Here is a 23,664-nt window from a genome sequence, read left to right as displayed (position 1 = left end):
ACATCTCCACTATATTTCAGATGATTTTAGATCAGTCCGTCAGGATACAGCAGCTTGAGGATACAGTCTGGAGACTTACTGGCAGAGTTCTTGACTTGCAGGGGCAAGTCCTTGCATTAGCCCATCCCCAGCCACAGGAGTCTACCATTGAGGTCACAGACCTCACTGCAGAGGCTGGCAGGCTCAGAGGAGCACTAGAAGGTGGATATGAGCTACTGAGGAAAGAGATCAGAGGATCGAGTGAGCAGGCTACCACCCAGTTCATTGCTCTACTTCAATCTGTTTCCAGAGCACTGAACGTACTTGATTCTATCAGACTCATGATATCAGCCCTAGTATCTCAGCGTTCTCAGCCTCCCAGTTCATCTCGTTCTCCTACTCGTGGCAGAGGCAGACGGGGTAGAGGACGCACTTCTGATCCATCATCTTCTCATACTATATCTGATGACTCTGATCATTGACTTATCTAGATCTTAGGAGTTAGTATCTTGTTCTAAGATCTATACCTTGGGGCCATGTATTAACATTTAGCTGGTTGAATTTTATGAAACAATTATGATATTAATGGAATCATCTTTTACCTATATTTCTACCTCTTTGTAATGATTATATTTTGGTTATATTTCAATCTCCGATACATCTGTTGAAATATTATCTTCTCCTTATTGTTGTTTGCTATTGATAATTGCTATATTAAGGGGGAGCAAACATCTGTGAAAAACTCTAAAGAGGAAGAAATTAAAGAATATTTTCAGAAAAGGAAAAGAAAGAGTTAACTATGTTTGATGATGTCAAAAAGGGGGAGAAATTAAAATTAAACAAAAATTGAAATTAGATAAAAAGCAAAACCCTAAATTATGAGAAAAAGGGGAGAAATTAAATTAAAACAAATATTGAAGAAATTAAACAAATATTGGAGAAATTAGACAAAAACAAGAATTGAAAGATTAAACAAAACTTTGAGAAATTTTGGTATCGAAATTTGGTATCAGACAGAGAAATTTGGTATCAGACAGAACTTTAATCCATCAAAAGCAAAATCATGAGTACAATGCAAATAAGTATTTTTTTATATATATGCTCTGATATTCAAACTTGCTTTTGAAATTTTACTCACCATTGAGACATCAATAAGAAATTTGTTTTACTCTGATACATCCTACAATTTCTTTCAACTTGATCTGATACATGATAACATTTGATCCGATACAGTGTGAAGGTTTCTCTAAAATATTATAACATTTGCTCTGATACTGTATGAAATTTTCTCTGATACATTAAAAATTTTCTTGCTCTGATACATTATAAAATCTTTTCTGATATCATTGTAAAAATTATTTTTGCTCTGATACATAGAAAAAGTTATTTATCTTCTCTTGCTCTGATATATCTTGAACTCAAAATAATCTAATACCCTTTTCAAATCTTTAAGAAAATGGACAAACTATTTTTGCATTTATATTACATGCCAAAAGAATCATACTCTTTTCAAGCATATACACTTATAATGGATTCTTTTGAAATTAATGCTTTAACATAAATATTTTTGTTCATATGTTTTGTCATCATCAAAAAGGGGGAGATTGTTGCTCCTAGATTGATTTTGATGATTACAAAGCAGATTGAAGGGATACAAACAATTGAAAAAGTCCTTATGCTCTTCAAGGGCAAAATTGTAATTTCACTAAAATCCTGATTTGATAGTACCATTTGGTAGAACAAATGATTTGAAATCTATTAGTGAAAATTTTATTGTGTTTGGACTTATATTTTTGAAGTTATGAAGGTTTGAAGTGCATGAGTCGACTCATGAGTCAACTCATGACACTATGAGCTGAATGGCACGCAAAAAAAATTCCCATGGCACGCTGGATTTTTGACTTGGCACGACCTGTGAGTCGACTCATGAGTCGACCCACAAGGCATGAGTCGACTCATGAGTCGACCTCTGCTGATTTGAGCCTAAAAATCCAGAAATCAGACCTTCTGGTCTGTTGCAACAGAAGTCGACTCATGAGTCGACTCCTGAAGCATGAGTCGACTCATGAGTCGACCCCTGCGACGGGAAATATCAGCAACGGCTATTTTTTTGTCCGTTTTAATTGCCATTTATGCTTCCTAAAAATCCTCTAACGGCTCTTTATCTGCCTAAATTATTTTCTCTTGCTACTAATGCCATAAAATGCTTAAAATGGTGAAAGGAAATTGCAGATTAAATAGCAGATCAAATTGCAAAGAAAAAGTGTGGAAATCGGGAGATCAAACGTGAGATCAAAAGAGAAGAGAGGATCCGAAATCTGAGATCAACGAAATATTCAAGAAGAAGAGAGAGGATCCACAATATTCAAGAGAGTTTGTGAAAAAGAAAAGCAAGAGCATTCAAAGAGAGAATCTTTCAAGTCGATTGTTTTCAACCTTGATCTAGAGATTGTTCAAAGCTTTCAAGAGATCTTCAATCAACAATCAACCTCTTCTCAAGCGTTCAACCGTTCATTCATCTTGAGAAAATCTGAAAAAGGGGTTCTTCATTTGAGTAAAGCTTTTATTGTTATATTTGCTCATTTAAGGAGCTGTTATTGTATTCATCTGTGCTCTAAATATTCTTACTCTTTGTGAGTTTTTGCTCTTATTTTTGGAGGATTTCCAAAACAAGGAAAGGTTGATCCGAACCTGAAATCGGAGTGTTTTGGGTTTGCTTGTACCCGGGAAACAAGTGTTCTAGCTTGGGATAGCTAGGGTCGGAGTTTCCAACGTCTTGTATTCTAGCTTGGGATAGCTAGTGTCGGAGTTTCCGACGTTTTGTATTCGGATTGAATACAAAGGATAGTGGATTAAAATTCCCAAGTGGGATCTTGGGGAGTGGACGTAGGTGCAAGGTTAGCACCGAACCACTATAAATCCTTGTATTTGTGGTGTGCTTTATCGCTTTATCTTATTTCTTTATTATATCCTTGCAATACTGCTTTAGTTAATTAATATTGATTTAAAGCCATTGTTTTGTTCTTCATAAGTTATCTGTTGGGCTTAAAATTTTTAGAAACCCAATTCACCCCCCCTCTTGGGTTGCATAGCTGGGCAACAGGGTCTTTAAAAGAAAGAGGGATGCAAACGAAAAAGTGGAGACCTATAAAGCCTATCTGGTTGCCAAGGGGTATCATCAACATTATGATATTGACTATGACGAGACGTTCTCCCCTATGGCAATGCTCAAATCCATTCGGACAATGCTTGCAATAGTTGCCCATCTAGATTATGAGATCTGACAGATGGATGTAAAGACAGCTTTCCTGAATGGAGAGCTGATCGAAGAGGTGTATATGATACAACCTGAGGGGTTTACATCCACAGATGAGTCCAAGATGTGCAATCTTCAGAGATCTATTTATGGATTGAAGTAAGCTTCTCGGAGTTGAAACATGTGTTTTGATAAGGTGATCAAAATGTATAGCTTTGTTAAGAACAGAGAAGAGCCCTACATCACTAAATGGGCAAATGGTCCAGTTGTAGTATTCCTTGTCTTGTACGTGGATGACATTCTCTTAATCAGAAATGACATCCTCGCACTACAGGGAATAAAAGTTTAGTTGTCATCACAGTTCTCCATGAAGGACTTGGGTGAAGCATCCTATATTCTAGGGATGAAGATCTATAGCGATAAATCTAAAAAGATATTTGGGTTATTCCAGTCTACGTACATAGACATTGTGCTGAAGAGATTCAGCATGGAGAATTCCAAGAAGGGCTATCTACCGATAGGTCTTGAAATTTTTCTCTCTAAGAAGGATTGTTCGATAACTTCTGAAGAAAGAGAGCGTATCAGTAGGGTCCTATATGCTTCAGTCATGGGATCTATCATGTACGGCCAGATGTGGCATACTCACTAGGAGTAGTGAGTAGATACCAATCTGATCCTAGAGAAAATCACTAGAAAGTGGTTAAAGCCATCCTTAAGTATTTGAGAAATACTAAAGACCAATGGTTGGTTTATGGTGAATCAGATCTGAAACTTGTAGGGTTCACAGACTCCAACTTTCAATCTGACCATGATGACAGCAGAAGTGTGTCGGGTTATATCTTTACTCTGAATGGTGGAGCCATCTGCTGAAAGAGTTTCAAGCAGCATACTGTGGCAGACTCTGTTTGTGAGGCGGAATACATCGCAGCATCGGATGCCATGAAGGAAGCTATGTGGCTAAGAAAATTAATCACCGAGCTCGGAGTAGCACCCTCCCTCGATGGTCCGATCCTGCTCTACTGCGACAGCACTAGTGCCATAGCTCAGCTGAAGGAACCCAAAGCACATCAGTGGATGAAGCATATTTTGCACTACTTTCATCTGGTCTGGAAGATCATGGATCAATGTGACGTCAATCTTCAAAAGATCGACGAAAAGGAGAACCTAGCTGACCCCTTCACTAAAGCCCTAGCGATAAAGGAGTTCGACAACCACAAGTCAAAGATGGGTATTAGATACTGTGTCGAGTGGCTTTAGGATAAGTGGGAGTTGTTGAAAAATATGTTTCAAAAGCTAATCGTCCACCTATTGACAGTTGAGCAATCTTGTATTGTAATTGATTTATTAATAAATAAAATATATTTTTGATATTTTCATCATAAGTTTTCATCTTCTAATGAACACCGTTGTTATGATGAAGTTCTTAGGACTATTTAGGTTCGATAAAGAGAGGATTTATCGATTAGTCCTTAAAACTGTTCACGATCAAATGATAGGTTGTTAATGAGAATGACAGCTTCCATCGAGCATAGGTCGCTGTTGGCTATATGGGTTGGTTGTCCTCTTAACCAAGGAGTGTGGAGATACTGGTATCGCATATAGGTGAGATGTAAGGGTACATCATCATGGAACGTGACCAACTCTAGAGTATTATGCTGTCGAGAATATCTCTGATAGGGATATAGGTATAAGTGTCCTTTAGACCTCAGATCGTCTCAGTGACTTACAAGCAACTCACTGTGCTTTGGTACTGGACTAACTGAATTTCTAATTCAGTGATGGAAAGCTTCTGGGTACAGTAAAGTACTTGCAAAGTCAAAGTGTGATGGAGATGGGATTGACCACTCTAAGAGTTGGAGAAAAATGAGTCACTGTATTTCAATTTAGTAAAACCTTGGCCAAGATAATCCATCAAATGGATTTGATATTTTGAAATACAATATGGACAACCTGATCAGAGTTGACAGTTGAACTCTGAGTTGTCCTATGAGCATTTTGGTCAAGGAGATGAATTATATGGAAACTATATCCGTATGGGTTCTAAGGATGTTGTTCTATACATTCGACCTATCCGACCGTCGGGTACCATTGCTAGATGGTCACTTTGAAGGAAGGAAAATCGCTTTTCCTCATAGGATCTTTCAGATTTTATCAAATCTGGGGTGGAATAATTTTTAAAAATTTTATCCTATATATTTTAGATCTAATTCTCTAGATCTAATTTTATTATCTAATATTTAAAATATAAAATTAAATCTAAATCTATGATGAAAGAAGAAGTACCTCAAGGGTAATCTGATTACCCTGTAGATGATCTCTGCACAGCCCAAGGTTCTGATGTAGCCATGCAAGTGCCTAGCATTTATCGATATCCACTCAGATAGGATCTAGAATGTTTTCTCCTCATGAATCTATGCTCCAAAAATCAGATCTTTATCTGATTTGAAAGTGCTTCAGAAATCATTCTGAAGTTGGAGCAGCAGCCTGTCGAAGATGTCCTGCAGCCTTCTGTTCCAGGCGTCACCATGCCTTGGATCTTTGCCAGATTGATGCCCAACTCTTTGGACATGAAGAGGGGAGGAAGGAGAGTAGGGAGGATATGGAGAAGAGGGGAGGAGGCAGCAGCTATTGGGTTTTGTGTATAAAATAATTTCTTCCATGAAACCCTAGGCGCAGCAGGGTTTATATAGACCCTGTATGCTGCACAGTGCCACATCATTCAATCAATCAAAAAATTCCAATAAATTTTGAAAAAATTTTGATTGGTGGAGTGATATCATCTAATCACATTAGATAAGAACTCCATCCTCTCTCCTAAGTTGGCGCCAACATTGGATAAGCTCGATCAAGATGGCGCCAAAGAGTCCATGTTTATCAGGACTCTTTGGTTCTTATCCATTTGGGGCACCCACTTTAATCCAATTGGGCTCATGCCATAATCTGATTATGGCACCCAATTCAATTGGGTTTTGTCATGTGGACACTCCATGAAAATCCTCCAATGAATCCTCTTCAGTTTAAGACCCATATGTCAACTTTTGACAGATGTCCTAAAATGAAATTGGCAGGTGCTAGAAATTAGTAGGTGTTGTCTTAAATTCATCTCATGAATTAAGACATACCTTTTCTGAGCTGGACAAGCTTTATTTAGACTGAGAGAAACCTTTCCAAGGTTCTCTGGATGAATCAAATCATATTTGGCTTAGTAGAGACAGAAAAGATTACACGAGGAGAAAGTTAGGCTCAATCGTGTGCTAGCACGATTTTCTAGAACCTAATTGGATCTAATCCAAATCAATTGGGTTAGCCCAATTGATGACATCCAGATCCTAACCCTTGTTTGTGTAACCAAGTTAGGTTCAATTCTGTATGGTAATGAGACATGTCATGATCTCATCATCAACATCATCGAAACTCCTTTTGATGGACCAGAACTCTTCTGATTCAGATAATTAGAATGATCGATCATCAATATCATTCTAATTGCTCTCAAAATCTATTAGTGACACCTAGCAGTATGTGGTGGCAACCCATCAGAACTGAAGTTGAACCTCTCAATGCAGTTACCTATGTGATTGAGTTCCTCTATCATGAGTCCCGACTAAATTAGGGTTAAGGTGAACTCATCAAACCCAACATCAGTCATATGAGTTAATTGATTGATCCGAGTCCGATGTCAAACCTTAATGGAAAACTTTTTTCCATTATTTTACTCTGCCATGGCCATGGACTTAAGGACTCGATCTTTCAATTATCATAGGACTACTCCTCTCATCTACCGAGGTTGGTAGATCCCATCTTGGTGCGACCTAGTTCCTACAATGAATATGCTACAGCCAACATACACCTCAGAGTTTCGAATGGCTAGGAGACCGAGTTATGGTGTAGTCAAACTATAACACACTCAAGGTGAACTGTCAATGCACCTCAGGTCAAAGAACTAGACACACAACTGCAGCATCGAGCTAGTCATCGACGAGAAGATAGACTTCCTTATGACTGCTCGATATGGTCACGCTCAGTACTCTCGTTCTCAACGAATACCTGTACTCTCGCTTTGGTGTCTCCATACCATAGACTCAAGACACATCTACCTTAAGGAAGCGATCGTACACCAACCTTCCAGATCGATCACCATCCTCATGATGATCCTATGGTCAGGAGCTGTTTATGAGTTAGTTATGTAAATTCATGACTTAAATTTTCAACTCTTGAAAATATGAATTTACATTCCCACTGACTTAAAGGATGTATCACAAACACAATGTACACAATGTGATAGAAGAATAACCCTTTTATTCATTTATAGTCAAAATTATAAATTTGCCCTTAGATCTGTATAGGAATGTGTCAGCCGATCTGGCATCTAGGGCACACATCTAACAAACTCCCACTTGACCTAATGCCAATTGGCTACATATCTAAGTCCCATCTTCTCAAGATGGGCTTTAATCTTCTGTTGGCCTAATGGCTTAGTCAGCAGGTCTGCCACATTATCTGTGGAGTTAACTCTCTTGACCTCGACATAACTCTTTTCGAGGTAATCATGGATCAAATAGAATCGCCGCTCGATGTGCTTGGACTTCTGGTGAGACCTTGGCTCCTTAGCTAGGGCTATGGTGCCATTATTGTTGCAGTAAAAGGTATGGCATCTGATGACATCACTCCAAGCTCTGCGGCAAACTTCTTGTACCAGAATGCCTCCTTCGCAACTTTCGATACAGCAATATACTCTACCTCCATGGTGGAATCAGCAATCACTGTCTGCTTGGAACTCTTCCAGCTAACTGCACCACCATTGCAAATGAACAAGCTCCCAGATGTCAACTTTCTATCATCTATATCAGACATAAAGTCTGAGTCTGTATATCCCTGAATCTGGAGTTCTCCATTCCCAAAGACTAGAAACATATCCTTAATCCTTCTCAAGTACTTAAGGATACATTTCACAGAAATCCAGTGCTCTTCATCTGGATTTGACTGATATCTGCTTGTGACACTCACAGCATGGGCTATATCAGGTCGTGTACATAGCTTGACATACATGAGGCTCCCTATTGCCTTAGCATAAGGGATCTTGCTCATACGTTCAATCTCCTCAGTTGTGCTAGGGTACATCTTCTTGGAGAGATGAATGCCATGTCTAAAAGGTAATAAACCTCTGTTGGAGTTTTTCATGCTAAACCTTTTTAGCACCTCCTCTATGTACATCTTCTGTGAAAGTCCGAGCATCCTATTTGGTCTATCTCTATAGACCTTAATACCCAGTATAAAGGATGCCTCTCCTAGATCTTTCATAGAGAACTCCTTAGACAACCATACTTTGACTGAGGTCAACATGGGAATGTCATTCCCAATTAGGAGGATGTCATCAACGTATAATACGAGGAAGACAACTGCGCCTCCACTGACTTTTTTGAACACACATGGTTCTTCCTCGTTCTTGATGAAACCAAATATTTTGATCACATCATTGAAACGAGTATTCCAACTCCGAGATGCTTGCTTAAGTCCATAAATGGACCTTTGTAGCTTGCAGATCTTGTGATCATCATCACTGGATGTGAAACCAAGTGGCTATTCTATATAGATATTTTCTTAAGATTTCCATTTAAGAATGCCGTTTTCACGTCCATCTGTCATATTTCATAATCGAAATAGACTGCAACAGCAAGCAATATGCGGATGGATTTTAGCATGGCTACGGGCGAAAAGGTATCCTGATAGTTCATGCCTTCGCGCTGACTATAACCTTTCGCTGCAAGCCTAGCCTTGAATGTCTCCACATTTCCATCTGCACCTATCTTTCTCTTGAAGATCCATTTACACCCAATAGGTACAATACCTTCAGGTGGATCTACCAAGGTCCAGACTTGGTTTGAGTGCATCGAGTCAATTTCTGATCTCATTGCCTCTAACCATTTCTTAGAGTCGATATCTGATATCGCCTCATCATAGGTCTTGGGATCATCACCATGAGCCCCATTTTTCGTGAGGAACATTTTCTCTACTTCCTCTTATATGGTACCTAAGTATCTTCAGGAGGATGAAAAACCCTAGTCGATCTACGAGGTGGAAGAGGTTGTGTTGGGACTGGTTCTGATTGATTAGGTTTCTCAGGTTCTTGAGCTTGTTGCTCTTGGGAGACATTCTCCTTGAGCTTAACTATTCTTCCGATGCCACCATCTTGAATAAACTGTTTTTCAAGAAAAATAGTATTTCGACTCACAATCACATTGTGGTCTTCCAGAATATAGAAATAGTATCCTAATGACTCTTTAGGATATCCTATGAATCGAGCTCTAAAAGGCCTGAACTCTAACTTGTCTGACTGCTGTCTCTTGACATAAGCCGGACAACCCCAAATTCTGAGATGATTCAGACTTGACTTCTTACCATACCATATCTCATACGGTGTGGTAGGAATAGTTTTAGAGAGAATCCTATTCAATACATAAATTGCTGTCATAAGATAATGTCCTCAAAAAAACTCAGAGAGGTATGTGAAGCTCATCATGGAACGGACCATATCTAATAGGGTCCGATTTCTCCATTCTGAAATCCCGTTGAGTTGAGGTGTTCCAGGTGGAGTCCATTGAGAGACTATGCTATTATCCTTAAGATAGTCAAGGAACTCCTGACTAAGGTATTCACCTTCTCGATCTGATCGAAGAACCTTAATGGGCTTTCCTGTTTGTTTTTCTACCTCATGTCTAAATTCTTTAATCCTTTCAAAAGCTTCAGACTTGTGTTTCATTAGAAATACATACCCATACCTAGACATATCATCGGTAAAGGTAATGAAGTAGATGTAGTTGCCTCTAGCCGGTACATCAAATGGGCCGCACACATCCGTATATACTAGGGCAAGTAGGTCTGTAGCCCTTTCCCTATATCCCATAAAAGGAAGCTTGGTTATTTTGCTTTGAAGACATGATTCACAAACAGGATATGACTCGAAAGTCAACGGACTCAATAGCTCAAATTTCTCCAATTTGTTAACCCTGTCTTCCACTATATGACCTAGCCTTAGGTGCCATAGATACTTATCATTTAGACTATCTCTAGGTCTTTTAATTCTATGGCATTCACATTTTGCTCAATATTAAATACAGATACATCAATATGTAGCTGATAGAGATCGTTAATAAGAAAACTATCTACAATTTTATTATTTTCATAAATAATGTTACAATGGTCCTTATGAAAGCTAATCACATAGCCTTCTTGTGCTAAACATGAAACAGAAATCAAAGTTTTGCTTACTACAGACACATAATAACAGTCTCCTTAAAACTAAATCTAATCCTAACGATAATCACAGAGGGTAGGTTTCCACAGCCACAACAGCAACTCTTGCTCCGTTTCTAATGCGTAGGATCATCTCCCCATCCCTCAGCCTCCTGCTCTCCTCAAGATCCTGCATAGAGTGCACAAATGAGCACTAGAACCAGAGTCAAGCACCCAACTGGATGCAGAACAAATCGTAAGATTAGATTCTAAAATGAGCATACCTCCAGAAGGATCATCCTTCTTGTTCTTCAGGATGGCCAGGTACAGAGGACAGTTTCACTTCCAATGGTCGTCTGATTGGTAGTGGAAATATTTTCCCTTATCAGCAGCCTTCTTCTTCAGTTCTGTCTTCTTCTTCTTGCCATCCACCTTCTGCTTCTTCGCAGACTTCTTTTTCTTTCCAAAAGACTTTCTCTTGGAAGAAGTCTGCTCCACAGTAAGAACTAATCCTTTTGAACCCTTCATAGAAAGCTCAGCTGTAACCAGCATGTTCATTAACTCGGCCAAGGTACACTGCATCTTATGCATATGAAAGTTCATGATGAACTAACCATATGCATCGGACAAGGACTGAAAGATCACATCAATCTGAAAATCTTTGTCTAAGATGATACCGAGCTTCTCAAGCTCCTCAAGATCCTTGATCATTGTCAAACAATGATCTTGGACTGACTGCCCATCATGCATCTTGGCCTTAAAAAGTCTTTGACAGACTTGATACTTGGCCACGCGACTCTGTTCACCAAACAACTCTTGTAGGTGAGCCAATATTTGGTGGGTAGTCAAAATATTCTCATGTTGGTGCTACAAGTCATCAGACATTGCACCCAACATGTAGTACCTTGCCTTTGTTTCATCATCTGTCCACTTTTCCAGAGACGCTCTCTGTTCAGCAGTCGGGCGTGCTGGTATGGCAGGTGGGTCCTGGTCCAAGATATGAGTCAATTTTTTTGGAACCCAGAACAATTCTGTAGTTCCTCAACCAGTCCTTGAAATTAGGTCCAGTCAGTCTATGGGTGTCTAGAATTTTGGTCAGGGGGTTTGAGGCAGACATATTTTCTGTAGAGAGTCAAAAGTTTCTAGTTAGATTTTGTAATCAGACTCAACCAATTTGTTTAGTGTTTTCACTTTTAAATAAATTAGGCTCCCACTATTTTCTCAGATCCCTACACTCCCTTGGTAGAGATGTAAAAATCTCCATGATTAGTGATTTTTAGTGGGTGGTGCAGTCTCACCGACTGCCTCACCACTTCACCTAACAGTTATTGGTGATGGATCAATCGATGAGTGGATAACTCTTGTCCAAAGATTCTCTAATAATGGTGCACCCAAAACTTGGTCTCTAATTCATGAAGCTCACCGTGTCTGGGATATTGTTCCAATCCTTAGTTAAGTCAAACCCACTATTTTCATGAACTAGATTCCTGATTGGGTCCCTCACCGTATCCGATTGAGCCCAACCTATCCTCTAATCCATAGCATCCAATGCCTAATGGACATGGTTGCATCTTCTCGGTGCAACTGAGACACTGTAACCAGCCGAGAACAATCAACCTCGGGAAGGGTCCGCACATCCATAATGGTGGAAGATCTAGACTTAATATTTTCTTAAGGAGATTTATTTAGGTCTCATTAAACTTGACTTGACATAGTCATAACAATTATGACTAACCTAGTGGCATGGATTAGCTCGAATTATTAGCCACCTCAAATCAGAACTGAGTCGACACATATGGCCAGGTAAGTGAGACTGGTGGGAGGGATATGCCATTAACTCGACAAGAATGCATTCGAGTCGAGTAGCTCCCAATTAAAAACCAGTCGATCGCATCTGCCTAACTTACCTTAGACATCAAATTATCGAACCAGAACTAATTGGATTAGCCTACAATCCAGGCTCTAACCACTGAGCCAAATTAGGTCTTAACTTGATCGAGTCACATCTAAATGTGATTCAACCTTGATCCAGACTTAATCTTATTAGGCTGGTCAATTATTAGCTTTCATGATCCCACCTAACCAACTCTTGATTCGGTTTGATCAACTGCTAGACCTAATTGAGCTACCCAAGTCCGAACCCAATTTTATGAAAATATCTTAGATCTGAAATTCTCAATTTTAGACCTAACTTAATTTCATAAGCTTAAATCACTAATTAAGTTTGAGTTCATAAACAAAGCATGTAAAATAAATCTTAGGGTTTCAGGATCTAGGGTTTTACAGAAAAGTAAGTGTTGGGTATAAAATACCCCCAGCGAAGTTTGTAAAAGACCGATCCTTCCAAAGCTCTTCTGACTTCTGACCTTGCATGGCGTCTCTCTGAATCCCCTCCACCATCCGAGCTTCCATAATAGCATCCAGACTTCTCCGATAATGAGCTCCCCCATTCATCTACCGGACTGCTCCAAATGCTCCCTGGGCTTCTTATCAGCCGACTTTCTACAGTGATTTGCTACCCTCTGAATCTCTTCCAGACTTCCTCCGATCATGAACGACTTTACTCCGAACTTCTTTCGGACTTCATCAATGTCCGAGCTTCTCCAACAGCAGGACTTCTACAGTAGCCAGACCCCATCCAGGTTTCTACGATGGTCGATCGCCTTTCAAATTTCATCCGAGCTCCTATAAGAATTGAATTTCTACCCCGAGCTTCTATTGCAAGCGAACTTCATCCGAGCTCCTACAAGAGTCGGACTCCATCCAAACTTCTACAATGGATGGATCACAGATGAACTCCTACAATAGATGGGCTCCACCAGTCGGATCTCTACTCCGAACCTCTTTCAGACTTCGTCAATGATCGAGCTTCTCCAGCAGCGGGACATCTACAACAAGAAGTCTCCATCTGAGCTTTCACGACAACTGGTCTTCGTCCGAGCTTCTACAATAAGCAGACTCCTTTCAGACTCCTACAAAAGCTGGATTACAACAGAATTGAATCCAGACTCCTCTAATGTTCGACCTTCCACAGTATCCTCAAGACTCCTCCAGCAGACAAACCTTCACAACGCCACCCGAACTCCACTATCGGATAACCCCTGTCGGATTCTGCATGAAACTGGACCTCTCTGGCGACAATCTTCAGACGAGCTTCCACATCAGGTAAATCCCAGACATACTTCTCTGGAAATCGAACTTCTACTGAACTTCACCAATAGAATGTCCTCATTCGAGCTTCTATAGCAGATGACTCCCCGCTGTAGCATCAGTGCCCAAGGCATCTGACAACAGTAGACTCATCGACAACGTCAGAAACATTCGAGCTTCTTCTGAATTGCTGAGATAGAAAGTTATTCTGCTCCATCAGACATCTCAGTCGAGCTTCAGCCGTCAGACCCAAACTCTTTGGCAAGTCACGACAATGGCCACTACCCCACTCCACTCTATAACAGGTTCCATGCGGCTCCACTACTCTCTGGCAAGTCACGACAACGGACATCACTCCACTCTCAATAACAAACTCTACGTGGCCCTGAACAGCCCCCTGACACCACTACTCTCCGAAACAAACCCGCGTGGCCCTGAATGGCCCACTACCAGGCGATTATAGACGTTGCTGTCAATCAGTTATGCTCTCTGTCTATAAAAAGAGGACCTCCAGATACGTTCTTCTCTAAGCTCTAAACTCTATCTCGAAATTCTGCTAAAATCCCATTCGAGTGCTCCATTTCTGTTGAGACAAAGTACTGACTTGAGCATCAGAGGGTCTTGCCGGAGCACCCCCAACTTCGATTTAGACTTTCCTTGCAGGTCCCGATGGCGGACGCGATCCCCTCGACTCTAGCTTCTCTGACGTCAGCAGAATTCTGCACCAACAGAATTGGCGCTAGAGGAAGGGCCCTGTGTCTTCGCAGTACCCTTATTCTTAAAGGAGTGCTAAATGGGACTGTCTCCGATCATCTTCTCTGACATCTTCTTCTCCTTCTCCTGCCAGATCTCTGTTATGATCCAGGTGGTGTGCCCAAGGCCTAGGGGACCAAGGCTAAGGCCAAGGTCCATCATTCATGAGGGCTTCATGGAGGCTCTAGGGCTATTTGGGCCCTAGGTTGAAAGGCTGTGGGCCTTTCGGGTTCTTGAGGTCTAGGTTATGTGGGCCTCAAGGGATCAACTCTTTATGGGCCAGGTCTGGCCCAGATAGGTGAGATTAGGTCGAGTCATGGGTGTACATGGGCTTGGGTTAACCTAATCTCTCATAGAGTTGGTCAAGAGTTTTGGGTTTGGGTCACTTGACCCTGTGTTTATATATACATGCACTGTATAGGTTTGATTAAGCCAAGGAATACAAAACTCTTTCTCCCAAGTCTCTCTCTCTCTTCTACCCTCTCTCCAGCCATTCTCCATGCCCCAAGCAAGAAACCCTAGGGTTTCTTGCCGCCAGGTCCATAGAAGGCAGGAAAAGCAAGGGAGGCGCTAGCCCCTCCCCCTTTGTGCCGCCACCTTTTTGTCTCTCCTCTCTTGCAGCCACCCAAGCATCAGTTCAGGACCTGAATCTCTTGAGAAGAGGTTGGTACATTCCTCTCAGATCTGGAGTTGATCTGAGGTCGTTTGAGGTGCGGGTGAGATCTCCATCAACAGATCTACAGGAAAGGCTGCAGCAGGATAGATCTAAAGGTCTGGTTCTATCTACCTTTTCCCTATCTAGAATGCCCTGATTCAAGATCTACAAATTGAAAGACCTCGGTCCAGGCCTGATCTGGTTGGGTACCAGATCTTGATTTTTTAGAGGTGATCTTAGAGGTTCTTCATCTGGAACGAAAGGCTGACGAAGAAGACAGCAACCAGGCTGATTTCATAAAGGGCCTTCGATCTAGTCCAGAAGTCTCCAATTTGTTCGTTGCTGGTTCTGCTGCACCCAAGGTCCATGGGAGGAGCTGGGATCATGCTCCAATAGTTGGTATCAGAGCCACAGTGGTGAGGAAGTGGTTCCAAGCATGAGAAGTTGAAGATCCCAAGTGCTAAAAATTTTCAGCAAGGTACCATCAAGGTATATTCTACACTTCTTGATTTTATATTGCTTGTTTGGCTTGGATCCAGTCATGGGCAGTAATATGAAGGTTGATTCGAGAAGTTTGATGGCAAGAAATTTTTCCATGTGAAAAATCCGGGTGGAGGATCTTCTGGTGCAAGCAGATCTGGATCAGGCTTTGGATGAGAAGCCTGAGGGAAACAGATAGACAGTGGGCATCGTTGGAGAAGAAAGCATGCTCGGTGATCAGAGGATGTTTGGCGGATGCGGTGTTGTATTCGGTGCTGGAAGAAAAGACCCCGAAGGGCCTTTGGTCGAAGTTGCACACCATGTATATGGGGAAGAATATGTGCAACAAGCTATGCTGAAGAAGAGGTTGTACAGTCTTCGGATGCAGGAGGGATCTGATGTGATTGGCCACATTCAGAGGTTCGACCAGTTGTGCACGGAGTTGATGAATATCGGGTGAAGCTGGATGAGGAGGACAAGTCCCTGTTGCTTTTGTGTTCGCTGCCAGGATCATATGATCTTTGGTGACTACACTGCTCTACGGCAAGGAGACTCTGGAATATGAGGACATGGTCTCGGTGCTGAGGTCTAATGAGCAAAGAAAAAAGTTGACCAGAGATCGGGCTCCCCAGGAGGGTTTGGCAGTAGGGGAGAGGACAGGTAGAGGCAGAGGCAGAAGCAAGTCCAGGGGGCGGTCCAAGTCCAGGAAGGGAAAGAAAGAGATGAAATGCTTCAAGTGCAACGAGTTCGGGCACTTCAAGCGAGAATGTCCACTATGGAAGAGCAAGAAGGGAGAAAGAAGTGGCTCAGAATCAGTGAGTGCAGTTGCTGGGTAGCAGGTGGAGGATGATCTACTTGTGGTATCAGATGGTCACAGGCATTACACAGAGGAGTGGACACTAGACTCTGCGTGCTCACATCACTACACACCACACAGGTCTTGGTTTGCGACATACACCAAGACAGATGAGGGATCAGTGACTCTAGGCGACAATCATCCTTGCAAGGTGGCTGGGATAGGGACAGTCAGGGTGAGGATGTTTGATGGGATTGTGAGGACATTGACAAATGTAAAGCACATCCCGAGCTGGAAAAGAATCTGGTGTCACTAGGCTACTTGGAGCGCAGTGGATACAGCTTCAGCAGTAGGGCTAGAAGCGGAGTACTGAACATCTCCAATGGAGCTATGGTAGTGATGAGAGGCAGGAGGTTGGACAATAACCTCTATCGCATGGAGGGATCTGTGGTGACGGAGAGTCTGATGCAGCAGCTGCAGCACAGGACCAGCAGGGGGCTTACAGGATGTGGCACTACCGCCTAGGCCACATGGGTGACAAGGGGCTGAGGGAGTTGAGCAGGAGAGGACTCATCTCTGATCTGGAGGATGGTGCTACAGAGAGATCTGTGAGCCTTGCCAGATGGGAAAGCAGAGGAGAGTTCAGTTCAACATCAGTAAACCTGCAGTGCAGCCCCTCTGGAGTTAGTACACACGATGTGTGGGGACCAGCCCCAGTTTCAGCTAGGAATGGGGCCAGATACTTCATGACCCTGATTGATGATTTCTCAAGGAAACTCTGGATTTACTTCATGAGAGAGAAGTCTGAGGTCTTCACCAAGTTCAAATCTGGAGAGCTGAGGTGGAGAAGGAGCAGGGGAGGAGGTGAAGTGTCTGAGGTCAGACAATGCGGGAGTACACCAGCAGAGAGTTCAGGACTACTGTGAGGAGTGTGGGATCAGGAGAACTTCTCAGTTAAGGGGACTCCACAGCAGAATGGGTGGCCGAGAGGATGAACAGAACACTTCTGAAAAGGCACGATGCATGAGGCTGCAGGCAGGGCTTCCAAAGGGTTCTGGGTTGACACAGTTGACGCAGGGTTACTTGGTCAATCGATCACCTCACACCAGGTTGGATGGCAGGCTTCCAGAGGAGGTGTGGTCTGAAGGACAAGTTGGGCTGGGCCATCTACGGGTATTTGGTGCACGGCCTATGTGCACATTGGAGCTGGTGAGCGGAGCAAGCTAGACGCCAGATCATGCAAGATGGTTTTCTAGGCTATCCATGAGGAGTTAAGGGATACAGGCTGTGGGATCCCTTGAAAAGAAGGTCATCATTAGTCGGGATGTGACTTTTGATGAGGAGTCAGTCCTACGGAGGGAGCAGGCATGGAGGAGCAGCAGGAGCAGGAGGAGGTCCAGCAGGGCGCTGCTGGACAGCTTACCTCTTTGATTTTGCCTCTTGCAGGTACTATGGAGGACATGAATTCAGGTGGAGAACCTACCTAAGGTGTCTCCATAGGTGGAGAGGATCGGACAGATGATCGAGGTGGAGAGGTCCAGCAGGAGCGAGCTGGATCGAGGACTGATATCGGTGTTGCCTACACAAGCCCAAGAGGACCATCAGGCAACCGGACCGATATGGCTTCGAGGAGATGCTGTCATATGCCCTGGTGATAGTGAATGGAGACCCATATATGTATCAGGAGGCTATTGAGAGCCAGGAAGAGAGCGGTGGGTCCAGGGATGTCCGAGGAGATGCAGTCTCTCCACCAGAACCAGACGTGGCGATTGGTGCAGTTCCACAGGGAAGAGGCCCATTGGCTGCAAATGGTCTACAGTCGCAAGGAAGGCCTTCAGAGCAGGAGGTATCAGATTCAAGGTGAGGTTAGTGGCCAAGGGATACTCCCAGAAGGAAGGCATCGACTTCAGCGAGGTCTTCTCTCCCGTCGTCAGACATACTTCCATCAGAGTGTTGCTGAGCATTGTAGCAGCTCAGGATTTAGAGCTGGAGCAGATGGATGTCAAGACGGCATTCCTCATGGGCATTTGGAGGAGAGGATTTACATGGAGCAGCCACCATTTTAGGGATCCAGGATCAGAGGGAAAAGGTTTGTTTTTGCAGAAGTCCTGTACGGCTGAAGCAGTCGCCGAGGCAATGGTACAAGCGGTTCGACTCCTATGTGCGCAGCATTGGACTTTCAGGTGCGGTTTGATCCCGTGTTTATGTTCAGTCTCTTGAGGATGGTTCTAGGGTGTTCCTACTCTTGTATGTGGATGACATGCTTATAGCATGCAAGAGTAGGAAGGTTGTGCAGGATCTGAAGGCATCCTTATCTCGGGAGTTTGAGATGAAGGATTTGGGCCCTGCAAGGAAGATCCTAGGCATGGAGATTTTCAGAGATCGAGCCCGAGGGTGCTGCATCTATCTCAGGGGGCTACATACAGAAGGTCTTAGAGAGGTTCGGATGAAGGGAGCAAAGCCGGTGGAGCTGCCACTTGCCGGTCACTTCAGACTCTCGAAGACCATGGGCCACAGACTGAGGTGGAGGCTCAGGAGATGGAGAGGTTCCTTATGCTTCAGGAGTTGGGAGCTTGATGTATGCGATGGTCTGTTGTAGGCCAGACATCGCTCATGCAGTGAGTCAGGTTAGCAGGTTCATGGCGCAGCCTGGCAGGGAGCACTGGAGAGCTCTGAAGTGGATATTCAGATACCTGGCGGTTCAGTTGGAGTTGGCATCTGCTACGGACAGCGAGGAGGTGCAGTGGGATACTCTGACATGTCCAGGGAGCTCAGGGCTGATTGGCGGTTATGTAGATGCAGACTTCGATGGAGATGTGGATACCCGGAGGTCTACGACAGGCTTCATCTTTAGCCTGTATGGAGGTCCTATTTCTTGGAGATCGAGTCTGCAGCCTATCACGGCCCTATCCACTACAGAGGTGGAATACATCGGCTGACAGAAGCAGCTAAGGAGGCAATTTGGCTGAAGGATTTGTTGACGGAGATGGGCCTTACTCAGGAGGCCATTAGAGTGCACTGTGAAGCCAGAGTGCACTTCTATTAGCACAGAACTCAGTCTATCATGCAAGGACAAAGCACATCGACATTCAGTATCATCGATCAGGGAGCTTGTGGAGGATGGCGAGGTGGAGCTGGTAAAGGTACACACCAAGGAGAACCCAGCTGATGCACTTACGAAGGTACTTCCACGGGACAGCTTTCAGAGATGTGTTGAGCTGATTCGGCTGATGGACAGAGTGGAGCTGGTTGAGGCCTTGGGACACCAAGGTGGAGATTGTTGTGATCCAGGTGGTGTGCCCAAGGCCCAGGGACCAAGGCTAAGGCAAGGTCCATCATTCATGAGGGCTTCATGGAGGCTCTAGGGCTAGTTGGGCCCTAGGTTGAAAGGCTGTGGGCCTTTCGGGTTCTTGAGGTCTAGGTTATGTGGGCCTCAAGGGACCAACTCTTTAATGGGCCAGGTCTGGCCCAGGATAGGTGAGATTAGGTCGAGTCATGGGTGTACATGGGCTTGGGTTAACCTAATCTCCCATAGAGTTGGTCAAGGGAGTTTTGGGTTTGGGTCACTTGACCCTGTGTTTATATATACATGACTGTATAGTTTGATTAAGCCAAAGAATATAAAACTCTTTCTCCCAAGTCTCTCTCTCTCTTCTCCCTCTCTCTCCAGCCATTCTCCATCCCCAGAGCAAGAAACCCTAGGGTTTCTTGCCGCCAGGTCCATAGAAGGCAGGAAAAGCAAGGGAGGCGCAAGCCCTCCCCCTTTGTGCCGCCACCCAATTTTGTCTCTTCCTCTCTTGCAGCCACCCAAGCATCAGGTCCAGGACCTGAAATCTCTTGAGAAGAGGTGGTACAAGTTCTTCTCAGATCTGGAGTTGATCTGAGGTCGTTTGAGGTGCGGGTGAGATCTCCATCAACAGATCTACAGGAAAGGCTGCAGCAGGACAGATCTGCAAGGTCTGGTTCTATCTATCTTTTCCCTATCTAGAATGCCCCGATTTGAGATCTACAAATTGGAAGACCTCAGTCCAGGCCTGGTCTGGTTGGGTACTAGATCTTGGATTTTGTAGAGGTGATCTTAGAGGCATTCTTCATTTGGAATGAAAGGCTGACGAAGAAGACAATAACCAGGCTGATTTCGTAAAGGGCCTTCGATCTAGTCCAGAAGTCTCCAGATTTGTTCGTTACTGGTTCCGCTGCACCCAAGGTCTGTGGGAGGAGCTAGGATCGTGCTTCAACAATCTCCACCTGATACCTCCCTGAAAGACATCCACCAGGCGATCCACGGCCTCCACAGCCAGATCTCAGCGAGCTTCGCAAGCTCCGGCCTCATCTCCAGTTTCCCAGGCTCCTCCTCCGACAACGACAGTCGGCATGGAGCAGTTTGACTTGCTGGTTCAGTAGGTCAGGGGCCTCACCAAAGCAGTGCAGGCCATGCAACAGCTGCTGCAGGCATCAGTGTGGCTGGAAAGAGCATCGTCGGAGTTCCAGAATCCGACAACCGGATGGGCCACTCGGGCAAGTCACCCTGTCTTCCCCGAAAGGGGAAGCAAAAGGCGGAGAGTCCACCATCCGATCATGATTCCACCCAGAGAGTCCCTACCTCTGTTCCACCAGAAGACCCTCGAGACTCACAGTCGAGAGGACCTCCTGGATCAAAGATTCTGGAAGATGAACCGGCAGATCGAAGAGCTCCACCATGCTCCCACTACTTACGGTGAGAACATCTGCACTGACCCTCCTTTCTCTCAAATGATCATGCAGGAACCAATCCCGCCGAACTTCAAGCTCCCCCAATTCGAGAGCTACGATGGGACCTCAGATTTGGTTGACCACTTGGAGGCCTTCTAGACAATAATGCTGCTTCATGGCGCACCAGACGCCATCCTGTGTCGAGCTTTTCCATCTACTTTGAAGGGAGCAGCAAGAAATTGGTACTCGACACTGAAGTCGGGTACTATCTTCTCCTTTGATCAGATGAGCCACCAGTTTGTTGCTTATTTCATCAGCAGTCGGCATCTCTGGAGAGGTTCGAAGTCCCTCATCAACATCAAGCAAAAGGAGGGAGAATCCATCCGAACTTACATCAACCGTTTTAACGCAGCCACATTGGAGGTCCGAAACTTGGACCAATCGGTTGCAATGGCTGCCCTGAAGAGCGGTCTTCAAAAGAACGATCTTCTGTTCATCCTAGAAAAGAAGTATTCCAGAGACTTCGCTGATCTGCTGGCTCAGGTCGAAGGATATGCCTGAGCAGAGGAAGCCTTCAAGCTGAAGGATGAGGAGGCTGCGAAGGAGCGGCAAGCGGGCAACTCCAGTAAGCTCGCAATCGAAAAAGGGCCGAGTGAAGCTCAGCCACATTCTCGAACTCCCTTTGAACACAAGCGTGTCCAGACTCCTCTCTGGGCTCATAGGCAGAGAAGCCCGGATCGTAGAGTTCAGCGAGGCTCTCCCCCAGGAAGATTCCATAGCTACGCCCCTCTCAATGCATTGAAAACCCAAGTGCTGATGGAGGTTAGGGAGCAGCTATCGAGGCCAAAAGGATGCGCACACACCCTGGGAAGTGCAACCCTAACAAGTTCTGCCTCTATCATCGTGACCACGGCCACGACATGATGGAGTGCATTCAGCTCTGAGATGAGATTGAGGAGCTCATCAGACGAGGTCGGCTCGACAGATTTATTCGACGCCGGCCTGAAGGTAGGGAAGATCGATCGAGGGCCCTGCCACAACTGGAGCCACCAAGGAGGGAAGAGCAGCCTGAAGATCGGCCTCCAATTGGGATCATCAACTCCATCTTTGGAGGACCCCGATGGGGAGCAGACCTTCCGCGACTATGGGATTCGAAAAATCTACGAATGTATTACCAATAACTTTGCCTTAAATAAAAGTTTCTTTTATATTTGCATATCTTTTCTTTTGGCATGAGCTCGTAACGACAGGGAGTAGCTCCTTCCGACAATCGAAACTAAGCATGTTAAGAACAGGAGGAGAACCTCATCCTAACATGAGCAAAGTCGAAGGTCCAGTTATTTAAAGAGCAGATGGGGGGAGAGGCCCTTGCAATGGCCCTTATGTGCCCCCACAGCCATATTAGGAATAGGAGGAGAACCTCATCCTAACATGAGCAAAGTCGAAGGCTCAATTATTTAAAGATCGGATGGGGGGAGAGGCCCTTGCAATGGCCCTTATGTGCCCCACAGCCATGTTACGAACAGGAGGAGAATCTTATCCTAACATGAGCAAAGTCAAAGGTCTGATTATTTAAAGACTGGATTGGGGGAGAGGTCCTTACAACGGCCCTTGTGTGCCCCCACAACCATGTTAGGAACAGGAGGAGAACCTCATCCTAACATGAGCAAAGTCGAAGGCCCAGTTATTTAAAGATCGGATAGAGGGAGAGGCCCTTACAATGGCCCTTATGTGCCCCCACAGCCATGTTAGGAATAGGAGGAGAACCTCGTCCTAACATGAGCAAAGTCGAAGGCTCAATTATTTAGACATCGGATGGGAGGAGAGGCCCTTACAACGGCCCTTACGTGCCCCCACAGCCCTGTTAGGAACAAGAGGAGAACCTCATCCTAACATGAGCTGAAATTAACTATGTCGGGAACAGGAGGAGAACCTCATCCTGACACAAACGAAGACCCGATCGATCAAGATCGGACGAAGAGGAAAGCCTCCTCAACAGCTCCTCTACACTCCTACGACCCTGTTAAGAGCAGAGGAAAAACCCTCACTCGAACACAAAAAAAAAGAGGGGAGAGAAAAAGGGAAAGCGACGAGCCACACCAGTGATAAGGGAAAATCAAATTACATCAAAGACACAAGGAACCTCGTCTCAATGAAGAAGGAGACTCTTGTCAAAAACTCTCAGTCTTCAAGAGGGAACCCAACACCGACAGGAGAAAATTGACTTCCTCAAGGTAACAAGAAGTTTCGGGCCCCCAAGCTCAAGCATCGAGAGGAAACATCAAACTCGAGTGGCCTTGAAAAGACCTTCGATCATGAATAAAAGGGACAAATCAACACGATGATGATCAGGAACCTTCAAACAACGTCGACATCGAACAAGACAAAAGACAAAAGAAGTTCGGTTAACGACAACTTAATGCAAGAATGGATAAGGTAATGAAAAATTTTCTTTTCATTTCATTAGTGAAGTGTACATTACAAAGCCTTTGAAGCCAAAAAAGAAAAACAACAAGAAAAAGAAAGAATACATAGAATAAAAGGTAAAGAAGCTCTAAGGAAGCTCGACTTCTTCAGACTTCGAACTCTCGGTTCCAACCATCATCGAAGATTGCTTCAAGTTTTTGACTTCTTCTTCCAGTTCTTTCTTTCTTAACAGTATCTCTCGATACA

Source organism: Elaeis guineensis, chromosome 11 (genome assembly GCF_000442705.2).
Source record: "Elaeis guineensis isolate ETL-2024a chromosome 11, EG11, whole genome shotgun sequence".
In the NCBI taxonomy this organism is placed as follows: domain Eukaryota; kingdom Viridiplantae; phylum Streptophyta; class Magnoliopsida; order Arecales; family Arecaceae; genus Elaeis; species Elaeis guineensis.
This window is presented reverse-complemented; position numbering follows the sequence as displayed.